Here is a 22,505-nt window from a genome sequence, read left to right as displayed (position 1 = left end):
CCAGGGGGTCAATTTGCAAAGAATTTCTTGCCTAAAATATAAAAAAAAATCACTAACACATAGGATGGATCTTCTTGGTTCTTTCGGTAAAGTCACGTAGAAGGGAAATAATAATAAAATAAAAATAAAACATAATAAAATTATTCTCACGACGTTTCGGCTACAACGCAAGCAGCCGTCCTCAGGTGAAAAACAGATCTGTCGGGAAGAGGACGACTGCTTGCATTGTAGCCGAAACGTGAGAATTATTTTATAATGTTTTATTTTCATTATTTTATTATTTCCCTTCTACGTGACTTTACCGAAAGAACCAAGAAGATGAATCCCTGCAGTCACGAAAGCTTTAAATTGAAACATAGGATGGACTTTTTCTTTTTTTTTTTACAATAATGTCTAATAGTGTATTGCATTACATTGCTCTATTTTTTTTCTTTTTGACCTTTTCTTGTTTCATTGTATGCAATGGCAGAGATTAGGGATTAATAAAGTACAACCATAACCACAATCATATAAACAGAAATCTATTTTATAGCAATATATTGCGGGGGGGGGGGGACATTTTGAGCATATTTGAATATTTGGGGGGATGTGTTCCTCCCAACAAATATAATAATTACGGCCTCGTTTCGATCGCAACACAAGCGACCGTATTCAGGTGAGAGAGAGAAAGCTACTGAAACGAGGCCTTATGTAGGCCTGAGATGGGTGCAGCCTCATGGTAAGAGGGCGGGGCTAGAGATGGTCTGCCTGAGGCTGTGGAAGTGGCCCTTGTATTGTGAGAGATTAGCATGTCAATATCGTAAGACCTTGTTTCAGTAGCTTTTTCTCTCTCTCTCACCTGAAGACGGTCGCTTGCGTTGCGATCGAAACGTCGTGATCTATTAATTTTCTATCTACGTGACTTTAACGAAAGAACCAAAGAGTGGTTTCATTGTTTAAGTTGCATGTAGTGTATAATGTACGGTATATCATATTTAGCAGTCAAATCAATTATATTCTTAGGTTTTTTTCGGTAAAGTCACATAGGTACAAAAATTAAAATTAATAAAAGTGAAATAAAAATAAAATAAAAAATAAAAATCACGACGTTTCGGAGGCAACACAAGCTTCCGTCTTCCGACTTTACAGAAAAAAACCTAAGAATATGAATCCTTGCAGTCACGAAAGCTTCAAATCTAAAATCAAGTATAGCTACTTTCTTTTGTCACGGACACGGCGCTGATGATTGCCGGAGCTGGTTACAGACTTTGGAGCGGTTTTTTGCCGGTCTCGCCGGATCGGCTCGGGACCGCCGGATAATGTTGTAAGCAGCCCGGATAATCACGTGATGCCGGCCAATCGATGATCGAACGCATATGCTTTTCAAAAGGACGTACATATTGGGGACGAGTTTTAGGTAATATTGATAATTATTTAAAAAATAAATAATATTTGGTATATTTTTTTGTCGATGGTATTAACGACAATTTCAGATTTTAAAATTTTTCTTCGGATTTTCAGATCATCGACATGTAACGCGGTCCACGTGCTGGTGAAAGTGACATCACGCGCGTCACTACTTTTGGCGGGAAAAAAAAGCATCCAACAGCCCTCCCCGATTCTCAGATCATCGTTTTTTTGTGTGTGTTTGTTTTTCCGTTTTTCTGTCCGTCTGGAACACATCCGTAGTGTGAAACCGGCTTCGTACTTACGGCTGCTGTTGTTGACGTTATGTAATTTTCATTTCGGACCAAAACAATTTTACATGACACCCTCAAACGCATCGTATAGGGAGGCTGCTCCGGTCTCGAACGATGGGTATAATTTTCGCGCTCGTTATAAAAGCAGCAAAACTAACAAACATGTCACATCAGGAGCCACGCACGCCAGACGCTAAGAGCCCACGCGTCGCAAATTGCTGCGTTTATCCCATCAAGCGCGATGATGATGATGATGCCCTGCCGATGGTTTTTATTTCATTTTCCCTACGTGCAAATATTTCTTGAGCAATCCTTGATAACCATTCTGATCGTTGCCGTCTCAAGACAACAGCAGCACCTGCCGTCCGCGTGGTGTGATTCTAAATCACTTCGCGTCCACGTTCCGGATGCTGCCACAGCGATAACGTGGCCACCTTTGCACAAAGATACAGACCCCGCCACCCGTAAAGCCTTGACTGACAGTTGGGGCAAGTGCTGTTGGCGAGCACCTACGAAGGCTGGCACGGCAAAAACGAAGCGGTCAGCACCCACTCACTCACCTTAATTCTCTACAATGATGTCTCTCCATCGTTGTGCTGTCCTTGGCTGCGTGCTGTGTCTCTCACGACGAAGAGTTTCGCCTGACCAGAAAGCTCTATGGGTGACGGTGGTTCACGCCCTCCCCTGGGTTTTCTTTCGTCCGGCAATTTCAGAGATTCTAGATTAGAAGCTTTCGTGACTGCAGGGATTCATATCATTAGGTTTTTTCGGTAAAGTCACGTAGGTTAAAAATTAAAATTAAAAAAAGTAAAATAAAATAAAAAATAAAATAAAAATCACGACGTTTCGGAGGCAACACAAGCTTCCGTCTTCAGGTGGAACCGTCACAGCACGATAGCTGTATCAAGTAAATGAGAAATTCCAAGAGATACTACCCCGTATATATACTGGTGGGTGAGGGGGGGGGGATTAGCCAGGACAGGCCCCCTTTTTATTATTGAGAATAGTGGCTATTTCAGCTCTTGCTTTTTTTTTACCTACGTGACTTTACCGAAAAAACCTAACAATATAATTTCAGAGATGCCGTTCTCTTCCATTGCTAGGAGGCGGTCAGCACCCCAGCGCCACGCTGTTCACGCGACAAGGAAGAGCTGGGATTGTTGTGTTTTGCCAAATTTCATGCGGAACTCAAGTGCATTCGATTCCTTATTTGTGTAGTCATTGGTGCCCTGGTTCCGAGACCATCACTTCGCTGCACTTGAGAACCCGGTTTAATCACTACCCAGTCCGTGTCAGTCGATGGGTTTATTTATGTGACTCTATGGATCTTTATGTGAGTGTGCTGGCCTCTTATGTAAGTCTATGGGTATATGTGTAAGTCTATGGGTATATGTGTAAGTCTATGGGTATATGTGTAAGTCTATGGGTATATGTGTAAGTCTATGGGTATATGTGTAAGTCTATGGGTATATGTGTAAGTCTATGAGTCTCTTGCGAGAATAGGAGTATCTATGTAAGATATGGGTCTCTATGCGAGTCTACGGGTCTCTACGCGAGTCTACGGGTCTCTGTGTAAGTCTACGGGTCTCTGTGCGAGCCTACGGGTCTCTATGCGAGTCTACGGGTCTCTATGCGAGTCTACGGGTCTCTATGCGAGACTACGGGTCTCTATGCGAGGTGTCTACGGGTCTCTGTGTAAGTCTACGGGTCTCTGTGTAAGTCTACGGGTCTCTATGCGAGTCTACGGGTCTCTGTGTAAGTCTACGGGTCTCTATGCGAGGTGTCTACGGGTCTCTATGCGAGCCTACGGGTCTCTATGCGAGGTGTCTACGGGTCTCTGTGTAAGTCTACGGGTCTCTGTGTAAATCTACGGGTCTCTGTGTGAGTCTACGGGTCTCTATGCGAGGTGTCTACGGGTCTCTGTGTAAGTCTACGGGTCTCTGTGTAAGTCTACGGGTCTCTATGCGAGGTGTCTACGGGTCTCTGTGTAAGTCTACGGGTCTCTGTGCGAGCCTACGGGTCTCTATGCGAGTCTACGGGTCTCTGTGTAAGTCTACGGGTCTCTATGCGAGGTGTCTACGGGTCTCTATGCGAGTCTACGGGTCTCTACGCGAGTCTACGGGTCTCTATGCGAGTCTACGGGTCTATATGCGAGTCTACGGGTCTCTATGCGAGACTACGGGTCTCTATGCGAGGTGTCTACGGGTCTCTGTGTAAGTCTACGGGTCTCTGTGTAAGTCTACGGGTCTCTATGCGAGTCTACGGGTCTCTGTGTAAGTCTACGGGTCTCTATGCGAGGTGTCTACGGGTCTCTATGCGCGCCTACGGGTCTCTATGCGAGGTGTCTACGGGTCTCTGTGTAAGTCTACGGGTCTCTGTGTAAATCTACGGGTCTCTGTGTAAGTCTACGGGTCTCTATGCGAGGTGTCTACGGGTCTCTGTGTAAGTCTACGGGTCTCTGTGCGAGCCTACGGGCCTCTATGCGAGGTGTCTACGGGTCTCTGTGTAAGTCTACGGGTCTCTTTGCGAGCCTACGGGTCTCTGTGCGAGGTGTCTACGGGTCTCTGTGTAAGTCTACGGGTCTCTATGCGAGTCTACGGATCACTGTGTGAGTCTCAGCGGTGCTGGGCACGCGTACACACGTGCCCGCTCGCCACACGTGCACGCGCGCGCGTGACTAGCCCAGGACTCGTCGTGCAATTCGTGCGAGCGCTGAGAGATGTCGTCTGGCAGCGGAGGGAGGGGGGCCGAGGTGATGGGGCTTCCGCACGCTGAGCGCTCCGTGTGTGTGCGTAGAGACGCTCCGGCACAGATGCGCAAGCAGTGACTTACTGCGGTTATCTTCTTGGTTCTTTCGGTAAAGTCACGTAGAAGGGAAGTAATAAAATAATAAAATAATTCTCACCACGTTTCGGCCACAACGCAAGCAGCCGTCCTCAGGTGAAGACCAGGTCTGTCGGGGAGACAGCGTCTGAATGAAACACCACCACGCTTGGAGCGTATATTTAAGCTAGGTTGGAAGGGGGGAAGGGCGCCTTGACAAAAGAATTTGCATATCAAGAGTAATTTAGCATATTTATGGCAAATGCAGGAATGTGATTAGTACTACTTGTGAAATGCGTGGGAGGTGGGCGGGGGGTTTTCAAAGGCATATTATGCCCGTGCATTATGCAGGATTAGCAGCATCAAAGGGAGGGGATAGGGGTAGCATTAATAAAGGGAAGGAATGTTAATAGTATGTAGCTGCAGTAACTAAACAACCACGTAAACAACTATAGTCAGTGGCTACCGTGGGTATCTGTGTGAGTCTATTGGTCTCTGTGTGGGTATGTAGGTCACTATGTGAGTCTATGGGTCTCTGTGTGAGTCTGTGGGTCTCTGTGTGAGTCTGTGGGTCTCTGTGTGAGTCTATGGGTCTCTGTGTGAGTCTATGGGTCTCTGTGTGAGTCTGAGGGTCTCTGTGTGAGTCTATGGGTCTCTGTGTGAGTCTGAGGGTCTCTGTGTGAGTCTATGGGTCTCTGTGTAAAGCTATGGGTGTCTGTGTGAAGCTATGGGTCTATGTGTGAAACTATGGGTCTCTGTGTGAAGCTATGGGTCTTTGTGAGTCTGAGGGTCTCTGTGTGAGTCTATGGGTCTCTATGTGAGTATATGGGTCTCTATGTGAATCTATGGGTCTCTATGTGAGTCTGTGTGTCTCTGTGAGTTTATGGGTCTCCATGTGAGTCTGTAGGCCTCTGTGTGAGTCTTTGGGTCTATATGTGAGTCTATGGGTATCTGTGAGTCTAAGGGTCTCTGTGTGAGTCTATGGGTCTCTATGTGAATCTATGGGTCTCTATGTGAGTCTGTGGGTCTCTGTGAGTTTATGGGTCTCCATGTGAGTCTGTAGGCCTCTGTGTGAGTCTATGGGTCTCTATGTGAGTCTATGAGTCTCTGTGCGGGTCTATGGGTCTACTGTGTGAGTCTATGGGTCTCTATGTGAATCTATGGGTCTCTATGTGAGCATATGGGTCTCTGTGAGTCTAAGGGTCTCTATGTGAGTCTATGGGTCTTTATGTGAGTCTATGGGTCGAAATCTGAGTCTGTGGGTTTCTGTGAGTTTATGGGTCTCCATGTGCGTCTATGGGCCTCTATGTGAGTCTAAATGTATGGGGAGGGGGGTGTTAATCTGATGGAAGATGACACAACTGGGGAAATCAAAGCTCTGTTATAATCATGGAGACGCAAGCCAGATCCGAAACGACTCCTTTGTACACAAGCAAACCGGTTATCGCCTTGACAGCTCACTGTCACATCTTGATTATATTAACGTTTCTCTTTCCCCTCTTCTCTCCGTGTTTTTATCTTTTTTTTATTGACGTATTTTTTTGTTTATTTTTTTTGTTATCAGAATCCCGAGGACCGCACGCGTCGCCAGGGACCCGCATCCCCCATCGCGCGAGGATTTAACGGTCTCCATGGAAACGAGAAGGGCGCAGAGCGGCGGGATGCAATAATTACTCAGATTCCTAATAATATTAATCACAACAACAATAACAACAACAGCGAATAAGAAGAGGAAGAAGACGCAAACTCATGCACGCGGATTTAACCACTCCGCGTCTCGAGGTGCCCCTTCGTATTTCACGCGCAATGATTTCGGATTTCCCGGTCGCGTAAAAAAAACACCAAAAAAGTAGTCCCCCGGGCAAAGTGAGCTTGGTCCTTCTTGCACCGAAGTTGCCAACCCGTTCCGGGTTTTGCGGAACGCAACGGCCCGTCCGGGCATCGACATCATCAGTGGACTATTTAACAAACAAAAAAACTTATTCTGCTGGCAAAAAAAGTTATTCGCGTGCCGAGGGTTTGTTCATCGATATCGCGGCACGAGCTGTGATTTAAAAAAAAGAGAGAGAAGCTAAGAAGAGCCGGCTCGAGACGTAGGTTCGGTGGGGAGGGGTCCTTTTTAATTTTTGGTCATCGACAATAGGGGAAGAAGGTGGCAACTGCACGGAGCCAATTCGTGTTTGAAGAGTTCTCGTTATCAGCGCATCTGCTGCGTTACTCTTTAGAATTTCGTGTGGTGTGTGTGTGGTGTGGTGTGTGTGTGGTTTTGAACAACAAAAAACCCCGACAACATTTGCCCGTGAATAATTTCTAAACGATGCAATCAAAGCCGTGCAAATTCTCCAGCTAGATTGTATTACAAGCACGAAACACACGCATGTGTGTGTATATATATACCGAGTTAAATTCCCTGCCGGGGTCTATCAACGTGGGCTTCAAGAGACATGTGGACCAGTTCCGGATAGACCCACAACCCCAAACGCTTCCATCACGAACCCGCACTGACCGACGCGGTGAAGTATGCCCAAATCATCCCCTGTGATGAACACAGCGTGGGGAAACCTCGATCCATCAGTGCATTGGGACATCACTGTGATTTATTTTTGTTCAAACTATTAGTATTACTTTATTCAATGAACCTGAAATATATTCATGTACACCTCTTCGAAGACGCAAGAGTCGGCCAGATCTCCATCTATAGCAGTGCTTCTTCTTCGTAACTTGGGAGGGGGCACGCTGCATCCCCTCGGATTTCAGAGATCCCCTTTCTGGGGGTGCGAGACACGGCCGGATTTTTTTTTGAAGCTGAATCATCGCAACACAAATTCAGCCACGGCCACTTGAAGTAACCACGTGCTTTCTTTCACGAAACCGCCCGATGTGTTTATTAAAATTGTAAAAAAAAATTGTAACATGCTTGAGAACCAAAGTGGTCCAATGCTGCAGTAAAGGCTAAGAACCCACTGCTCTAGAAGGACTGGCTCGAGCTCCTAGCGGTGGTTACATCCCTTCAGCTCAGCAGCTGTCAACTGCAGGGATGCACCTTTAACCCCCCCCACCCCTCTCTACGCGAACCACGTTGGGTGGTGGCTCTGATCGTTGGCGTTGCGCTGTCCACGTCGGCGAGGAAGATGAATCACTGGCTTGTTGAATATTTACCATCATCTCTCACCTCTCGATCCCACTCTGGCTGACTTCAAATAAGATGGATTTGAAATTGTAAAACCCACCATCACCTTCACCACTTTTCGCCGCCACTTTCACCTTCAAGACAAAGATCCCCCGTACAGCCTTTACCAGACTGTAGGGGCAAGTGCTGTTTGCGAGCACCTATGAAGGCCGGGGCAGTGCACGAGGGGGTGGGTGGCCAGCACCACGCCCGACCGCCACTGCCTCCCCAGTAGGGCGATGTTTACACACCACTCCAGTTTACTTATTTGAGACTGAGTCGACCTAGGGGAGGCCCTACACCGGTTCAGATAATCTCCACCGGTGTTGGTGACCGTGAGCGGGAATCGAACTCGTGTCGCCGGGTTCGTAACCCTCCACCGCACCAAAAGCCAAAGAACCCCCGTATAGCCTCTAACACACTGTTGGGGACAAGTTCCGTGAACGAGCACGCTCCATTATCACCATCATCACCACCAATCACCACCACCACCACCATCACCACCACCACCATCATCATCATCACCACCATCACCACCATCACCACCATGCCAGCGATGCACCGCCAGCAAATCACGGCGGCAGTGTGGCCCCTCTCGCCACCCGCGAACCGCGAATCGCTGAACTCGAGCGCGTCTCCGTGACGCTCGTCTAGGTGGACTCCGACGGGAGTGAACGCCAGCGACTCGACCGCCGGCGACGTTTTTTTTGGGGACGTTGGAGGGAGCCGAGGTGGGGCGGGGATTCTGATCGGATTACATTGCCCGCGGCAGCAGTAGCAGCAGTCGCGCGGTTCGTGTGCGCCCTGGTTTATTTTTTTGTTATTTTTGTTCTTTGTTTGTTTGTTGTTGTTGTCCTCGACACGGTGGCGACTGGGTTCGGTTCAAGTCCCCTGTGAGCCAGGAAGCTCTTGCATCGCGACAAGTCGCAGCAAAATAAATATTATTAATACACAATAACATAAATAAAAAAAATAGCTTTCAAATCATAATGGCAATATCGATATTATCTTTTTTCTTTATTAAATACAAATTATGTTAAATGTAGATTACATCAAATTCCACGCTGGGTTTGCGGAGAGAAGTTGGGAAGCAACCCACGCACTTGCTCGCGCATTTCGTGATATATGGGTAGGTCCGCAGAGCTTGGGCAATTCGTTGGTGGCGACGGCTTCTGGCTGCCCTCCCGCTGTGCACCCGTCGAGGGCTGAGCGTGGCGGCGTTCCAAGTTGACGCGATTTTGTCGACGTTTCATTTCAACTCCCCCCCTACCACCACCACCACCACCCACCCACCTAGCCACCCCTCCCCGACTCCACCACATATTCTCCGCGGGTATCTCAGCGGAGACGGACGGTCGGTGGCACATTCGACGAGTCACAACCACAGCCGCCGGCAGCGACGTGAGGTATTCTGGAAGTGGTGTGCCGGGCGTGGAAATATTTGCCTTTGAGTGGGGGGGGGGAGGTGATGTGTCATTGACGTGGAGGCACCCGAGCTGACAATCAGTCGTTTATCTGCTCGCGTCTCCACCAGCGTGCATCGCATCTCACGGGAATCTCAAACATGTAAAACAAACAACAAGAAACACGCAGCTTCGGAAACAACGTCCACCCCCTCCTCCCCCCCGCCAACCGGCGACCGGGCATCTCTGAAAGCCGCAAAAAGACTCGGACGCGAGACACTCCCCGCCCATGCCTCCTCCTTGGCGCTCCGCCAGACGGATGAACGATTACCCACGCAGCTATAACAACAATAAATAATTATTTAAAAAAACACCGCTCAGTATGGCTTTTCCCGGAACGCCAATTACTGCGACGAGGCGAGACGCCGACTGGATCATCTCCGCACCATCATCGCCATCGTCGATGTCATCCGCGGTGTCCACGGGCTCTCAAGGCGATGTCCTGGCCACGATGCCCAGCGGCCTGGGGAGGTTCGACCTCCTCTTCGCCACCGCCACCACCACCACCACCACCAGCGAGCACGTGGGCCTGTGGGGCAGCGCTGTGGAGGTTGTTGTCAACCACAGCGCGGGCCTCCACAACTTGAGCGGGCAGCAGCAGCAGCAGCATCACCCGCAGCACCACCTTGGCCTCTTGGTTGCTGACAACAGCAGCGGCGGCAACGTGGTGAGAGGGAACGCCGCGGGTGGAGGAGTCGTCGGAGCGGACGCGTTCTTGTGGCACGCTCTGCCGATGCTCGCCGTGATCGCGTGGACCATCGGAGGGAACATTCTCGTCATCTTGGCGGTGGGGCTCGAGAGGAAACTTCAAAACGTCACCAACTACTTCCTCATGTCGCTGGCCATCGCCGATCTCCTCGTCGGCGTCCTCGTGATGCCCATCGCGCTGCTCACGATCCTCTTCAGTGAGTCGCGGCGGCGGCGGCGTCGGCGGCTGTTGACGAACGCACGCGCGTACACGCGCATCGTCATCATCACCGCCAGCACCATCGTCATCACCACCATCATCATCACCACCATCATCATCACCATCATCATCACCACCATCACCACCACCACCAGCATCATCATCACCACCATCACCATCGCCACCGTCACCACCATCACCACCACCATCACGCATATACACACACAAAGACCCCCCCCTCCCAACAAACAGGTGGAAGCAAGTGCTGTTAGCGAGTAGCACTTGCGAAGGCCGACAGGGCACACGAGGGGGTGGGTGACCAGGAACCACGCCGGCACACACACACACGCGGGCAAACATTACATGCGTAAACACACCTCGATTGACACCACAACAACAACAGACTAATATACAAAAATCCCCCGTATAGCCTTTAACAGACTGTTGGGTCAAGTGCTGTAAGCGAGCACCTATGAAGGCCCGAACAGCAACACGAGGGGGTGGGTGGCCAACACGTGGCAATGTTTACCCATCGCACTAGGTACCCGTTTGAGGCTGAGTCGACCTAGGGGAGGCCCAGGGCCGGTTCAGATAGTCGTTACTGGTGTTGGTGGTGGCCGTGAGCGAGAGGAGGAGGAGGGGTAGGAGGAGGAGGAGGAGGGAGAGGAGGAGGCATCACCACGGCGACAATTCACCAACTCCGCTGTCCCTGACTGGCAATCATCTGGCTCATTGACCACCTCCACGTGAAATCACAGCTGTTGCTCTCTGTCAGCCACGCGACGAAGACAAGAGGTCTAGCGCCTCGCATAGAGACCCATAGACTCGCAAAGAGATATTTCGATTCACACTGAGACTCATCGACTCACGTAGAGACCCATAGACTCGCACAGAGATCTATAAATTCACACTGAGACTCATCGACTCACGTAGAGACCCATAGACTCGCACAGAGATCTATAAATTCACACTGAGACTCATCGACTCACGTAGAGACCCATAGACTCGCAAAGAGATCTATAGATTCACGTTGAGACTCATAGACTCACGTAGAGACCCATAGACTCGCACACAGCTCTATAGATTCACACTGAGACTCACAGACTCACGTCGAGACCCATAGACTCGCACAGAGATATATAGATTCACACTGAGACTCATCGACTCACGTAGAGACACATAGACTCGCACACAGATCTATAGATTCACACTGAGACTCACAGACTCACAGACTCACGTCGAGACCCATAGACTCGCACAGAGATCTTTCGATTCACACTGAGACTCACAGGCTCACGTAGAGACCCATAGACTCGCACAAAGATCTATAGATTCACACTGAGACTCACAGACTCACGTAGAGACCCATATACTCGCACAGAGATCTATAGATTCACACTGAGACTCACAGACTCACGTAGAGACCCATAGACTCGCACAGAGATCTATAGATTCACACTGAGACTCACAGACTCACGTAGAGACCCATAGACTCGCACAAAGATCTATAGATTCACACTGAGACTCATCGACTCACAAACTCACGTCGAGACCCATAGACTCGCACAAAGATCTATAGATTCACACTGAGACTCATCGACTCACAGACTCACGTCGAGACCCATAGACTCGCACAGAGATCTTTCGATTCACACTGAGACTCACAGACTCACGTAGAGACCCATAGACTCGCACAAAGATCTATAGATTCACACTGAGACTCACAGACTCACAGACTCACGTCGAGACCCATAGACCCGCACAGATATCTATAGATTGGTTGGTGCATCTGCCGGTCATCTCAGTCAGTCAACCGAACGACACCTGCAGGGTCTGTCCCGTGACCTCCTGCCAGCGGCTGCCTTCGACACTTCACGTGGCCTCAAAGTGCACCTAGCATGGCACAAGCGCCGCGGTGACGTCACCACCACTTGAGACGGTAGACGGCTGTTGCTGTTGTTGTGATCCCCACCAATTGAGATTTCGCTGCAGGAGAGAACGAGAGAGAGAGAGATGCGAGATGAGTGGCGTTACGCTCGGGGCGTTTGTAATCCTGGCCGCCCAAAGCCTCATCGATAACCCTCGCTGGAGACAGCGGTCACGCGCCTCTGACAACCATCGATCTCCCGCCTGTCATCATCATCATCTCTTATAAATCACGGGGGGCTCGCCCTACCCCCCCACCCTCCCTCTTCGCCCCCACCGTGCCCCCCCACCCCGCCATCGCCCTTGCCGACCGTACAACGAACGAACGCCGATACGGCAATACCTCGGTTTACGTCGGGGATGCGTTCGTGAAAGGTGCGACGACGCATATCGGAAACGACGTACAATCGAAGCGATGTACGGGGTGGTAGTAGTAGTAGTAGTGGTGGTGGAGGCGAAGGCTGTGGCAGGCGACGGAGAACGAGAAAGGGACGGACGACGATGCAGTCAGCGACGTGAGTGTGGTGGTGGTGTCAGTAACAAAGTGGCGACGTATTTGCAAAACGACGTAAAGCGGGGGGGGGGGAGACACATGACTAGGTTGTAACCGTTGATGGAGTGTGCATGTTAGCCGCCAGCAGGTGCTCTCTGTAAGCGCTCCAGATTGTTTGTAAACATTTCTTTGGTGAATGATCAGAAGACTGCGGTAGTGGGTGGTGGTGGTGGTTGAGGCTAAGTCTGAGAGGCGACGGATACCGGGCGACTGGATTATGTGTCACGTGACGAGCGGTAGCCGCGGTCCAGAGCGAATGGGTATCTACTGGACGGAAATAATCTCCGCACCCGGTACTCCACATCGAGTGTACCCTCGTTGCTACGCGCTCCGTTTACTACAAGCCACGTGCCAAGCCTACTCTAAGTCTACCGGCGATCGGGAGAATATTCACTGAGAAGTGAATCCCCTGCACACGGACTATCGGCGTGTGTGTGTCTGTGTGTGTGTCTGTGTGTGTCTGTGTGTGTGTGTCTGTGTGTGTCTGTGTGTGTATGTGTGTGTCTGTGTGTGTGTGTGTGTGTATGTGTGTCTATGTGTGTATATGTGTGTGTCTGTGTGTGTGTGTGTGTGTCTGTGTGTCTGTGTGTGTGTCTGTGTGTGTGTCTGTGTGTGTATATGTGTGTGTATGTGTGTGTCTGTGTGTGTGTGTCTGTGTGTGTGGACGGTAGTGTAGCGGCTAGCGCTACGCTGCGCTATGAACCCGGCGATACGGGTTCGATTCCCGCTCACGGCCAACACCAATGACGAATATCTGAACCGGTCCCGGGCCTCCCCGTAGGTCGGCTCGGCCTGTGCTTTACCCACCCACCCATATTATTTATTTTAACGCGGTTTTTCCATGACGTGGTTCTCTTCAGGAACACAGCAACTACCGCCGCGCTTTCGGAGGAAAAATACCGTGTAATTATATTTGTTAATAGGCGCTCGCTAACAGCTCTTGACCTACCCCCCTACTCGGCACACCTCCAAGCGGTTGCGTTATAGGCTCAAGTTCAAGTTCATTGATTAGGTATAGTAGGTATAGCCCTGTGAGCCATTCTGCTCTTGAATCGGGTGCAACCGCAACAAACAAAAAACAAAAACACACGAGGCTGGTGGGTTTGGGGATTTGTTGTTGTTGTTGTTGTCGTTGTTGTTGTTGTTGGTGTGCCCGTGCCAGACTCCCGCTGGTGTCTGCCTGAGCAGCTGTGCCCCATCTGGCTCTACCTGGATGTCCTCCTGTCCACCGCTTCGATCTTGCACCTGTGCGCCATCTCCATCGACCGCTACATCGCCATCAAACGGCCCATCCAACACAGTCGCTTCAACTCCAAGTCCAAGATGCTCATCAAGATCCTGGCTGTCTGGGCCGTGTCCATCGGTGAGTCTCGACAAACTCACCACAACGATCTCGTCACTCGCATCGGCACGAGGCTATGCGCGCAAAGCGTGTACGCGATTTGTACTCGGACGCTGTTAGTGTTTTAGAATTTGTTCGTGTTTTGCGAGTTTGAATTCTCCATACTCCAGTATAGAGCAGTTGCACTGATGGATTATGTTTTTTTCTTCTAAATTTGAAGTTTTCGTGACTGCAAGGATCCATCCTCTTTGGTTCTTTCGGTAAAGTCACGTAGGTGAATTTTTTTTAAATATACATACAAATAACAATACAAAACAAATAAAAACGTCGTGATTTTTTATTATTTATTTTTCATGTTTTTCACCTACGTGATTTTACCAAAGGAACCTAAGAGTATATATATTTGTTTCCGCCTGAGGACTACCTGCTTGTGTTGCGATCGAAACGTCGTGATTTATTTTATTTTCTACCCACGTGACTTTACCGAAAGAACCAAAGAGTATGGGATTCCTGCAGTCACGAAAGCTTCAAATCGAGGTTGAATTCTCTGTCACGTGTCGTGACGGCCACTGCAGTCCGGTGCTCGATGACGTCACGCACCTAGGGGTCAGACATTTCTGACGATGTGTGACGAGGGGTGGGGGGGGGTGTTTGATAAATGTGACGTCACATCAAAATGACGCAACTTTAAATAAATATAGACAACACGTTCTACTTGATTAAATATACTTTTTTAATACATATTTTCTCCTACATCAGAGTGCAGCGCCACATTGAATTCGCACTACAATGACAATAGTTTAAAGCGATTTGAAGCATGTTTTATTTTCAAAATGAAATGTGTTTTTTTTTTTTGGGGGGGGGGGGGGGGGGCAGAGCTTAATGACATAATTTTAGAGGGGGGGGGTCTGACTTTTTGTGACGCCGTGTGACGAGGGGGGGGGGGGGGTCAAAAATCGTCAAAAATCACGTGACGTCATTTATGGACGGCCCCTAAGCCGCCACCACGCGAACTATGGCCATCGACGTGGCCGCCGCTTCCGGCTAACCATCGAGCGAAGGCGGTGGTCGCCACGTGGCCGTCTGGAACGCTCTTCCTTCCCATATTGCAGGGGGTCGGCAACCTACGGCTCCGGAGCCGCATGCGGCTCTTTACGGGCTGCTTCTTGACGATATGTACGTATGTACATAGATGCATTGCGGCTCTTGAAATACTGAATTTTGTACCGAATTGGAAAGAATTGGCTCTTCTTGTTATTTTGGTTGCCGACCCCTGCCATATTGGGAAGCCACTGGAGCTGTGCACTTTTACATCATCTTGATTGACAAACTGATTTCTTTAGAACTGCTTCTCGTGTTTAGTTTGTTGTCCTTCCCCCGCACATCCAATTAGCACGATTGACTACGTACGTTGCAAAAAAAGTTCAGCGTACACACATACGTGCATAACTTTTATCTATTTTTCACTCCCATCGTTTTTTTTTTTGTTCCGTTTGTGGTAACTTGCTGACCCGCCCCGACTGGACATCTGCGAAAAAACAATTTCGCTTTCATATCTCCGTCGAATTCGTCCGCAGATTCGGCTCACGAATCTGCATCGCCATCCTTTTGCTATTGGCCCCGCCATCTGGATGCCATTGTGACGTCGGTGGTGATGATGATGATGATCATGCCACATGCTCCGCCCCTCCCCCCCTCCACGAAAACGTTCGTCCCGCGAGCTGATGAGCGATTAAGAAGCACGCCCATGGGACGTCTCAGTGATGGATTGCCAATGTCCGCCTCTGTGTATTTTGTGTGTGTTTGTGTTTGTTTACAACGGAGAGGATACGGTGGCGCAGCGATTAGCGCACTGCCGCTACGAAACCCGGTGAACCCCCTCCCGCCCCCCCCCCCCCCCCCGGGTTCGATTCATGCCTCGCTTGGTCAACATCGGTGATGAATATCCGAAGCGGTGCGTCTACTCGGCCGTAAAATACGAACCTGGTCCCGTGCGTAAACATCGCCATTTGGGAGGCGAAGGCGGCCGGACATTGTTGCTGACCCCCCCCCCCCCCTTCATAGGTGCTCCCTAACAGCAGTCGCCGCAAGAGACGGTGGAGGTTCCACCGGGACGTACATTGTCTTTGCCTTTGTGATGACAAAACCGGGGTCATTGTTTAGACATCAATTTCGGGTCGTAAATTTTTGTTTGTCAAAAACGCAAACGAGATTCTTTTTTTTTTGCGGCACAACTAACAACAAACAACTTTGTGATGACAACACCGGGACCATTGTTAAGACATCAATTTCGGTTCGTAATTTTTGTTTGTCAAAAACGCAAACGAGATTCTTTGCGGCACAACTAACAAAAAACAACTATTATATTATTTTCTATTCGAATATTTTTCTCGTTTTAGATTTTTTTCCCCAACATGAACTTAGATTATTTTTATTGGTGTTGTTGTTGCTGTGGAGGGAGAGCTGCTAGATGTGACACATTGAGCTGTCAGGCGTGGGAGTGTGAAAGTCAATAGGCGTTTGAGGGCGCAGATAAGAAATCTCCGCGGGGAAATTATTTATTTAGCCATGTGTCTGTTTACATAAAATATTTAACCGCGATGGGAGTCGCAGACAGGACGTTTCTATTACAGAGCCGCCGGGAATGGCAAGGGTGTTATTACAGCCCTGCAGATTTATGAAAACGCAAATTCATTATGAGCCATCGCAGGATATTCTGCAACAACAACAACAAAAACAAAACAACAAACAAAAAAACCACAGGGCTTTTTAAGGTCCGCGAACTCGTTGACAAGTGGCCACCACGAGTCGGCACGGTTCTCTGGGTCCACGACCGAGCGAGCAAATCGGTGACCTAGGAATTAGCGCGCAGTTTGACTGACGACTTTGTCCGCATCTGAGCCGGCGGTTGCGCAATCTGGCCACGCCCTTCACAGCAAGAATAGGCCCCGCCTCTTTTCCTTGTTAGCTCCACCCCCACCACCACCCCCACCACCACCACCCCCTACCACCACCCCCACCACCACCACCCCCTACCACCACCCCCACCACCACCACCCCCTACCACCACCCCCACCACCACCCCCTACCACCACCCCCTACCACCACCACCCCCTACCACCACCCCCACCACCACCACCCCCTACCACCACCCCCACCACCACCACCCCCTACTACCACCCCCACCACCACCACCCCTTACCACCACCCCACCTCCATCACAACGGGGATTGTACGGACCAATATGTGCGGCGTGCGATACAAAAAAAAAACGTCGCTACGAATCGCCGGGTGAATTGTTGACGACGACGCTTGCAAAGCGTAGCCCGTCTCTTCCGCGAGCAACCGGTGGCTCGCAACTGCTCGCGACCGGTCGCAGAGAACGCGACGCGTGTCAGGCGCGACTCGGTTGCACGCGAGGGAGTTTCGCTTCCGAACACTCGGACGGTGGACCCGGGGGGGGGGGGGTGGGGGGACCCCCCTTGCAGCAGAGGTCGCAATCGGGTACCCGATACCCGTACCCTACCAGATACCCGGCTACCCGTATCCGGCCGGGTACGGATACCCGTTTGCGACCCTGGTGCGGCCGGGTACGGGTACGGGTAGACCATGAGTCACTGGTGAGTCACCGTTTGTCACTCATTTCCCAACGTCTTGTCTCTTCTCACAATTCAAGTTCCTAGAATCAACCCACCCGCGCCTGCAACATGGCTTCATCCCAGAGGTCGCAATCGGGTACCCGATACCCGTACCCTACCCGTACCCAACCGGGTAACGAGTAGGGTACGACCGGGTACGGGTACCCGTTTGCGACCCTGGTGCGGCCGGGTACGGGTAAGGAATCAAAACACGTTTGCGACCTCTGCCTCGCAGTACAAATGCGCTCGGTGATCCAACTCGCCGGGGTCGACGCCTGCCCTCGTAAGAGACGATCGGCGTGGCTCTGAAACGTCTAACTCGCCCCCCCCCCTCGCCCCACCGCCCCCGCAGGCATCTCGATGCCGATCGCCGTGATCGGCCTGCGCGACTCGAGCACCGTCCTCGTGGCCAGCACGTGCTCCCTGGGCATCGACGCCTTCCGCACCTTCATCATCTACGGCTCACTGTGCGCCTTCTTCGTGCCGCTCGTCATCATGATGGTCACCTTCCTGCTCACGACGCGCGTGCTGCGTCACAAGGCGATGCTCTGCGACGCGGGCGTTTCGCGCGCCTCCATCTCGGGCACCGGCTGCGGTGGTGGCGGCGGCGGTGGAGGAGGAGGAGGTGGTGGACGCAACTTGCCCTGGGGTTGCCGTGTCGGCGGCTCCGGCGGCTCTGTGCGTTTCCGCCGATGGCACACGACGCGCGCGCGCTCCTGCGACAAGCCCGGCGGCATCGGCGGCGGCATCGGCGGCATCGGGGGCAGCCCGTGGCGCGGCATGGAGCGGCGCTCGGCCTCCACGCAGACGAGGGTAGCGTCCGCGGCGGGTCGAGCAGCGTCGGCAGCGGCGCAGCATCGCGGCGGTGCGCCGGCCCTCTCGCGGCAGCGTGCGCGCATGCGACGCAACGCCGCGGGCAAGCAGTCGATGGCGAGCATCACCAACGAGCAGCGCGCCACCAAGGTGCTGGGCATCGTCTTTGTGCTGTTCGTGGTCATGTGGTGCCCGTTCTTCATCACCAACGTGCTCTCCGTGCTGTGTCGGCGAGGGTGCAGCGCGCAGCTCACCGAGACGCTGCTCGGCGTCTTCGTGTGGGTCGGCTACGTCTCGTCGGGCGTCAACCCGCTCGTCTACACGCTATTTAACCGCGCCTTCCGGCAGGCGTTCCGACGCTACATCGCGTGCGACTACCGGCGCCCGCGGGCCGAGTGCTCGGCGCGGAGCGTGCTGCTGCTGCACTGCTGTGAAGGTGGAAGCGGCGGTGCCAACGCAAGCAGCGGGCGCAGCGGCGGCGGTGGTGGTGGCAGCAGCCACAGGTTCCCGGCCAATCAGCTGCTGGGCTGCTCCCACCTGTCACTCACGAACGGAGTCAAGGTGCGTTGTGGCGGTGGTGGCAGTGGCGGTGAGTCGCCGCTCCGGCCAATCGGCGGCGTGCGGAGTTTGAGGGAGCGCAGGGATATGAGTCCTCTCAAGTGCGCGCTGAGCCACATGTCCGAGGTGTGATGGATGCTCGGTGGACACCACGTGACCCCCGTGGGGGGGGGGGGAGACGAGCGGAGTGAGCCACGTGGGAGTCACGAGTGGACGTGGTGGCGCAGACGTGAGCCTGTGAGCTTGTGAGCCAACGCGCCCCCCCGACTCTGGTTACAATGGCATCAGGTGGTCACGAAGCAGCCCCCTGCGAAACGTCGTCGGGAGATGGAGCGACGAGGCGAGATCGTGGCAGCTGCCTGCTGGGTGGATCGTCGCGTCCAGAGATTGTCAGGGGCGACTTTGGGGAAGCGTCCATCCAGCAGTGGATCACGGCCTTCGGTGGTGGTGGTGATGGTGATGCAAGCATCTCACCCGTACCAGAGGAGAACTATTGCCGACCTGCCAACACGATGTTGTACTTAGACGCATCTTAGCGCGCTCAGCCCACGTGTTGTTCACATTCAGGGAGTTTGGAGCGCATCCAGTCGGAGCGCGAACACAAAGCGTCGCGTCCGGTCACGTGCCGCGAACGCGCGCGCGCTCGTCACGTGCCGCGAACGCGCGCGCGCGCGTCACGTGCCGCGAACGCGCGCGCGCGCGTCACGTGCCGCGAACGCGCGCGCGCGTGTCACGTGCGTCCTTCACCGGCTCTCACACAGGGTTTTGTACGCGAGGTGACTGTGTATCGAGGACTTGCCGGTGTGACATCCCCCTCCACCCCCACCCCCCATCCCCCCCACCCCCATCGCCCCCCCCCGCCGCCCCCACCTCATCGTCTCCCTGTCCCTTCTGGACATTCACAAACAACTCCGAAACGTCGTCTGCGTCCGCCGCCGTCCGCATGTCGCGTTGGCGAGCCGAGCTGTTGGCGATCATCCACGGATCCAATGAGGGGGGGTGGGGCACGGGGTGGGAGGAGGAAGGAGGAGGGGGGGCTGGATGGATGGGTGGGTGGGCACACAACGGCCAGAGAATCTCCTCCGGGCAGAAAGGGAAGAGAGAGAAAAAGGAGACTGAGTCAGCCTGGACACCGTGGGAGCGACGCGGCCGCTCCACCGCCAATCGAATCGAGAGCGATGCCGTTGCCGCCGCTACCGTCGCCGAGGTGAATGCGCTGCGTGGGCACGCGGTGCTGCCCAGCAAGAAGGCGACGAGGTGGAGAACGCGGCGAGAGCGATCGGGTTGTCAGGCGACAGCGCTCTGCGTCCTCACCACCCACCCCTCCTCCTCCCCCACACCTCCCCCTCCTCCTCCCACGCCCCTCCGCAACACCCCCCCCTCCTCCTCCCACCCCATCCTCCTAACCCCCCCTCCTTCCACCCCCCCCTCCTCCTCCCCACCCCCCTCCTCCTAACCCTTCCTCCTCCCCACCCCCCCCCTCCTCCTCCTCCCCCTCCTCCTCTCCACCCCCTCCTCCTCCTCCCATCCCCCTCCTCCTCCACACCCCCCCCCTCCTGGATGGACGTTCTCAGCAAGGTCGAACGGAGCTCAGAGACCAAAAAATGCGCGAAGCAAGGAGCGGAAAACCGGACCCGCGTCCGTCGTGTTCCCCAACAAGCGACGTGGCGTTGCCGGCGTGCCCGGAACGTCGGACTTAAAACAAAGCCGCCTCCTGAACCATCCACCGCCCCCCCCCCCCTCCAAGCCCCCACCAACTCACGCCGTTAGCTCCTTCTGCTTAGCCCCGGATTTATTTTCATTTTCTTGCCGCGACCCAGAGGGTTAAGAGGGAGTGTGAAAGTGCCGGACGGTCGCCTCCTCGAAACTGCGGGACCGAGCCGCAGGTGGCACGCGTGTGTGTGGGTGGTGGTGGTGGCGGTGGTGGTGGTGGCGGTGGTGGTGGTCGTGGCGGCGGTGGTGGTGGCGGCGGTGGTGGCGGCGGTGGTGGTGGCGGTGGCGGTGGTGGTGGTGCCTCTGCGGTTGGCACCAAAGGGCGTTGGGCACGCAATGTGACAACGTCTCGATCTATGCCACCCTCATTCCCACCACCACTACCACCACCACCACCTACATCACCACCACCCCCACCACCACTCCCACCACCACCACCCACACCACCACCACCCCCACCACCACCACCCCTCACTGCAGTCGCTACCATTCGAGAGTCCGTGAGTCGCCCGCCCCTTCGTCAACCACAACCCGTGCATCGTTGAGGGCTTAGCACGATAGCAAAACAATCAAAAAGTTGTCCACGATATCGAATGTGACGATGCGACGATTATCGCGATGTCAGTTCCCCCAGGCGGCTGTCTGCTGAAGCGTTTCGCCCAGTGTTACCCAAATGTTGTTTTCGTTGTTTTCGTGATTTCTGCTGCTGCTTCTTCCGTGCGTTGCTGGGATTTGAGACGACTCTTTAGTCCCTCGAGGTGTCGTTTACCCCCAAGGCAGGAAAAACCTTCCGCCAATCTTCTGAAAATTTAGCAAAAAAAAAAATGTTTACAAACAATCTGGAGCGCTTAAGGTGAGCACCTGCTGTCGATTAACATGCAAACTTCATCAACGGTTACAACACGGTCATACCCCGATTTACGTCTCCCCACCTGTACCTCGTTTTGCAAATACGTCGCCACTTTGTTTTTGACACCACCACGCGATTCGCTGTCGCAAAGGCCCCACACTCACGTCGCTGACTGCATCATCGTCCGTTCCTTTCTCGTTCTCCGTCGCCTGCCACAGCCTTCGCCTCCACCACCACCACCCACCACTGCTACTACTTACGCCGTACATCGCTTCGATTGTACGTCGTTTCGATATCCGTCGTCGCAACTTTCACGAACGCATCCCCGACGTAAAGCGGGGCATTGCCGTAACTGCAAAACAAACACGAAAGCATGACGTCATGTAACCACCGTCGTCGCAACTTTCACGAACGCATCCTCGACGTAAAGCGGGGCATTGCCGTAACTGCAAAACAAACACGAAAGTATGACGTCATGTAACCACCGTCGTCGCAACTTTCACGAACGCATCCCCGACGTAAAGCGGGGCATTGCCGTAACTGCAAAACAAACAAAAAAAAGTATGACGTCATGTAACCACCGCACCGTCCATTTTACTTCAGGATATGTTTCGCACATCGTGAGCTTAATTGAGTTGTCGGAGTTTATTTATGACTTTTAATTACTGAGTTTGTCAGTGCATTCACGTGTTGTCGGGACGCACAACATTTGTATTTAAGAATAATAAAAGGTTTGCAAGGACAAAGCATGCAATTTGCCGTGTTTTCTGGATTATAAGATGCTCTGGAAAGTAGGACGCACCACAAGACATGTAAAAAAAACTTGTTGTTCGCCCACCGAGTGACGGTGACGTCACCACACGGCGGTCGTGCCAGGATAGGTGCACCTTTTTCCGAGGCCGTCACGGGCAGGAGGTCACCCATGCGCCATGGGGTTGGCTGACTGAGATGGCTGGCAGATGCACCACCTGTGCCCCCCATATTGTGCCAACTTGCTGCGTTTTAGCCGCCCAGGGTTTCGCTCGTTGTTGTGAGCGTCGCGACTCGGCAAGTCCGCTTGGCTCCACATCC

General features: G+C 52.7%; 1 protein-coding gene and 1 pseudogene across 3 annotated transcripts in view; one reads left to right on the top strand and one right to left on the bottom strand.

Moving 5' to 3' along the window:
* Positions 1-22,505, bottom strand: part of LOC144948800 (uncharacterized) — a 184,303-nt gene that overhangs the window by 140,909 nt on the left and 20,889 nt on the right. The gene's annotated exons all lie outside the window — the stretch shown is intronic.
* On the top strand, positions 8,737-19,003 carry LOC144948842 (5-hydroxytryptamine receptor 2B pseudogene; annotated as a pseudogene). The gene is made up of 3 exons (XR_013640199.1): positions 8,737-10,039; positions 13,683-13,883; positions 17,853-19,003. The product of XR_013640199.1 is annotated as a 5-hydroxytryptamine receptor 2B pseudogene (transcript).

The sequence above is a fragment of the Lampetra fluviatilis genome, chromosome 51, assembly GCF_964198595.1.
Source record: "Lampetra fluviatilis chromosome 51, kcLamFluv1.1, whole genome shotgun sequence".
NCBI lineage: Eukaryota > Metazoa > Chordata > Hyperoartia > Petromyzontiformes > Petromyzontidae > Lampetra > Lampetra fluviatilis.
The sequence above is the reverse complement of the archived record's forward strand: the minus strand, read 5'-3'. Positions and strand labels throughout refer to the sequence as shown.